Source organism: Culex pipiens, chromosome 3 (genome assembly GCF_016801865.2).
Source record: "Culex pipiens pallens isolate TS chromosome 3, TS_CPP_V2, whole genome shotgun sequence".
Lineage (NCBI taxonomy): Eukaryota > Metazoa > Arthropoda > Insecta > Diptera > Culicidae > Culex > Culex pipiens.
In genome coordinates, this window is record NC_068939.1 from 77,544,727 (window position 1) to 77,550,009 (window position 5,283).

At 39.8% G+C, this 5,283-nt stretch overlaps 1 long non-coding RNA gene across 1 annotated transcript; it reads right to left on the reverse strand.

The window, feature by feature from the left end:
- Positions 1–1,639: 1,639 nt before the first annotated feature.
- Positions 1,640–3,071, reverse strand: LOC120427237 (uncharacterized). Its single transcript, XR_005606841.2, has 3 exons — positions 2,728–3,071; positions 2,096–2,619; positions 1,640–2,034 (listed from the first exon to the last, which is right to left on the reverse strand). It is a non-coding gene; the product is annotated as an uncharacterized LOC120427237 (long non-coding RNA).
- Positions 3,072–5,283: the final 2,212 nt, after the last annotated feature.

A 5,283-nucleotide genomic window follows, 5' to 3' on the forward strand; every position in this document is an offset into this window, starting at 1 on the left:
TTTGCCTCGTGTCACTTTCGCTGGCAGAACTGTCAAGTTTGTTTTGATTTAGTTTTAGAAAGAAAATATGTCGTAATTAGGATTTTTTATGAAAACTTGCGATTCGAGGTCGGTGCCACCATTCTTTTGCTTCGACACGCATCTAGTGGAGGATTGCGGAGGCGAAGGCATCGGCATGTGCCGGACGATTTGGAGTTCGACGAGCTGAATGACTGGGATGAGTGCACGAAGATTTGGTCCGGTTGAAACAGAGGGAAGCGAGGTTGCAGCTGGATCTGAACGTGTTGATTATGCCGAACATGCCAGAAACGCGGCATCCGACGTCACATCCGGCAAATCAGCAGCGGGGAGAAAAGTAAGGAGGGGATTTTGAATGATGGGAGATTGTTGATTAATTTTATGTTTATTGTAGGTGGTTTCTTCATCGGTCTTCGGCCAAACTTTCCGTTGTCGAAACCCGCTTAGATGCGTATCTATTTGGCGGACGATTTCCCGGCATAACGAACCAGCCGACGTTTACGATTCCAGTAAACTTTCCTCCGGCGTTTAACATGGTTGCCGCCGTTGCACTTCAACTAGCGGCTGGTTCAGGAGGTTCAGCAAAATCATCCGATGTTGAATCAGCACTGTTATCATCAACAGCAGCAGCAGGGTCAGGATCGTGGTCAGAATCCCTGTCAGCAGCAGCCCAAAAACTGCTAAATTACCGGCAGAACCAGAAAAAAATGCAACACCATCGTGGCAGGCTGAACCGATCCGGGGAGTACGAAGCGTACGCGATTGTCCAATTGTTTTAAATAAATACTACACAGAAAAAAATATTTCTGTAAATTTACATTATTTATCATGTACCAAAAGGTATCATGATAAATGATGTATATTTACATTAGGTTCATTGGAAATTTACATTAGATTCATTGGAAATTTACATTAGTTTTGAAAATTTACATTAGTTTTGGAATTTACATTAGTTTTGAAATTCACATTAGTTCAAATCAACTAATTCTGATTGGCCAATGGGAATGAGAAGCTCGACTTGGATTGCAGTAGGAAAAGGGTGTGGCCTATGTTCTATTTTAAAATGAGTGAAGCGAGCAGCAAAAGGAAACGCAGGTAGGGGCGTCCCCTTTCCCCTTTCTCGTCGATGGCCAAATGGAATAACGCTGGACTGGAATCGAACGGACGACGGGTAGAATGCTCGGTGTTACTGCTGCTACCCGCTGCCGACTGAGCCATCTTCGCATTTTTTAAACGAGCGACTAAAGGATCAACTTGTTCAGCGCGAGGCTCAGGCAGTAGGCCAGCGAAGTATGAGAGCGATAGAAAGAGAACCAAATATTTCTATTTTTAGTTTGGGTAGTTTCGAAGTCAACGTTTGGCAGAAATACATTGGATATATGATTTACATTAAATAGGAATTTACAGGAAGCCGAACACGGGTAGAAATTCATCAGATTTGAGTTTCCATGCTCAACGTTTCCATTACATTCATGATTTACATTAGATTTAGATTTACATTGGAGTAATTTCCATGACTTTTTACTCTTTACATCATATTTCAACATTACATTGAGTGAGTTTACATAAGAAACAGTAATTTCGTGCTGTGTAAATTTACATATTTTTTTCTGTGTAGTTATTTTAAACCCTAGTTTATATTTCAAAGCAATTTCATTCACCATATTCTGACCAATCGGGTTTAGACGTTCTGGACGGCCTTTCACGGGGTTCGCTTTCAGCTCCTGGTCAATCTGACCCTTGTTTGAAATTTAAAAAATCACTTGTCGAATCTCACCACCACATATCCGCTTCTTCAAGCGACGATCCGACGGAGTTCAACGTTCCGGCGGACTGGAAGGAGGTTGTCGCTATTTACAGAGGAATTCGTTGTTGATTCCCGCTGACGGTTCCCGGGACGGTAAAGATGCAGAAACGCAGTCACGCTGCTGGGATTTGAGCTAGATGTGTCGCTCACCATTAAAGCGGCCTGATTTGGACCATTTGTCTCTTTATTGCGACGTGGATGAAGGTGGCCTAAAAGAATGCAGCAGTGAATTAAATAATTAGAGTTCAACTAAAACAACTTTTATAATACCTTCTTGTTGAACTCAAATTCTGAGATGACCTGGCCAAATCCTACTCTCGAATGAATCGGGCTCGGCGGACGTTTCTTGTATCGCCGATCGGGCACGGTCCGCACCGGCATCACTAGCGGCTTTCTGCTCAATTGTTAAAACATTATTCTCGATATTCAGAATCTCCAGACTGAACTTGAACGTTTCGTTCCCGATGCCTGACTGCAACTGGGGGATGCGCACCCGGTTCGGGAGGATGCAGCACTCGTCCAGCAGAAGGTCGTTCGGCTCGTTGGCGCGTTTTCGGAGCAGATTGACCTCTTCCACATCCGACCCCGTTGACCGTTAGGGTCGTTCGTCGGCTGACGGTTATCACGAAAATTCTAGGACCACCCGAGGACCATTGTTCCAGTTACCCCTCCTTTAATGGTAGTGGTGGTGGTGCTGCTGCTGCGAAACATCATCGTTGAAGTGATCATCGAACCAGGTTTGCCGACAGGATGGCTGACCTCCTTCTCGGAAACTCTTTGGATGGCAATTGATCCTGAAACGAGAAAGTATAATTTATATACACACAAAAATGGAGGAAAACCTGCCGGATTGTGCCACGATTCACCGAAGTCACAATCTCCTGCCGCAATCAAACGCTTACCTGGAGAAACATCTCCTGCTGCTGATCCGGGTGTCCACCACCGCCAACTCCGTTGAGATTTTTGTGGCATCCACCTTGGTTGTGGTTGTAGAACCAGCCTTCTCCGCCGCCGGAATGTCCACCGGAGTGATCTTACGATGGACCGCCACACCCGGGAGAATGCATTCTCCTATTAGACCGACTTTTCGGCGACAATCAAATTGCACCAAACACAACAACAATCGTGCGCAATGTCAATCCGTCAAACTGTCAAATCAATGTGGTGCAAAAAGAGGTGGCGATGTTTTGATCGAAAACAATCGTTAATTAATTAATTTCGGCAGTTAATTAATTAAATTATTTATTTTTTTACTATTGTCCCGCCCCTCGGTTTGGGAGATAATTTTGATAGATCTACGGCAAACTTCACTTCTCCTGTTTTATTATTGCCCTCTTCAAAGTCGACCCGAAAAATCCGGGGCAAAAAATCCAAAAACTTCAAAATTTCAATGAAAATTTAAGTGCTAACAGCTGAAATAAATTTAAAATGCCTTCCCCTGCGTTTAGAATCCTTTTTTCACATTTTTTTTTAATTTTTGAATAATTTCCGATGTATACTACCGCAAACCGTATTTTTTTCGCTAAAATTTTAGTTTTCGTCAAATCTTGCATTTTTTGAAAACGAACGATTGCAAAACAACTGAACTAGTGTAAAAGGCGTTTTGAAACACTTTTTTCATTGTAATGTTGCTTGTTATTTTTTTTTGCCTTTCTTACAGAAGAAAGGTATAAGGTTTGCTTTTGGCTGCGACTCAAAATCAAGCTTCGTAATCCAAACATTTCTCGAGAAATATTCATTCGAAAAATTTGCAAAAAAAATCATGGACGATTGATTTTCGACGCCCGATCGATTGACAATGACAGAACTGGTCTATCTCCAATATAAGAATAGAGCACGCGAGACGTCCGTGTGTGGTAAAAAAGTGCTCAATTTTGTTGTAGGGGGTTTCTCAGAGCCCACAGAGAGTTATCTAAGCCCGCTCTCACGCACACTAGCACAACATTTGATTTGCTGGTTGGTAAAAAATTTAACCTCACTTTTTTCGAGTACGTACACGCAATACATGCGCACGTAGATAACTCTTTTATGGATATAAGCTCTCTTGGGCGCATTCGAAAGTGCTGAACTTGAACCAGTTCCATACCAAATTTGAATTTATCCATTTTTTTAGGGGACTCGGAGTATGTTTTCACCTGATCAGGTGGTTTTCAAATAAAAATTCGGTCGAAAATTGAAATATTGAAATCGTTTATTTATCCGAAAAATTGCATTTTTCGAGCCCTACATCCTCCCAAATTTTCATCCATGTCAGTAATGTGGTTACGACTGTTAGACTGTGTTACTGTGAGGGGAAAAACCCCTAAAAAAGGTAAAAGACAATTTTTCACCAAATTTCAAAACTGTTCCTTTGGCAGTTTATCAAATTTTGTTTCTCCATATCATTATCTAGACCATTATCGAGGTTCTGAAACAAATTTGACCTCATTCTGATTTACCGTTCAGATATTAGAAAATTTCCATTTTTGCCTTTCTTACCAAAGAAAGGTACAGGGTTTGGCTCCGATCATCAATCAAGCTTAGTAATCCAATCATTTCTCGAGAAATATTAGTGCGTCCATCTCGGGAATTCCCGGGACAATACCCGAATCCCGGATTTTTTTATGATTTGTCCCGGGAATTCCCGAAATTGAAAAAGAAACTAATATTGGTCTGCAAATTCAGATTTAGTTGTGGAAATAAATGACAAGTTGATTTTTTAGTAATCGATAAGAATGTTGAAGCATTTAAAATTTGTGTTCGACATATTGTATCAACAATAATTTGGCTCATTAGGGAAAATTGTTTAAATTTTAGTTTACAGATCCACAGAATGCTTAGTGGTTTTAGTGTTTTTAAAAGACTGAGTATTATATTTACGTATATTTATGATTTAAAAAAAATCATATTAAATTAATTTTCTTCAAACACCGGAATCTGGGGCCAATCAGGACAAATGTAACGAATGAAGACAGATATTTAAGCCAATTTTTGATACCGTAAAATGGGGTGACTTTGATAGCCGGGGTGACTTTGATAGGTTTGCAATTTTTCCGCAAAATGAAGAGTACAATTAAAATACGTACGGAATTGTTTAGAATCATACTGACCGTGGTAGAGAAGTGTTCAAAGTACCTCAAAAAGAACTTTTCATAAAATTTTGAAAAGTTTAAAAAGTTAGTTTACTATAGTTAAGAAAATGTTGATGAAAGTCATTATTTTAAACTTCTCAAAGTGTCATAATTTTCTCAATGAACATGATTTTGAATCGGAAAGCGGAATGCATTTTCGGATTCTTTGGAAAATTTTCCACTAGGAGAAGGTTAAATAAGTTTGTAAATAACAAATAATATGTGTTTTTGAAAAACAATTTAAAAAAAATCTTCAGATTTATAGGCATTTTCAGTAGAACAAATTTTATACAAAATGTGAAAACTTGTGATTCGTGCTTCGAATTCAGTATAAAATGCAATATAAAT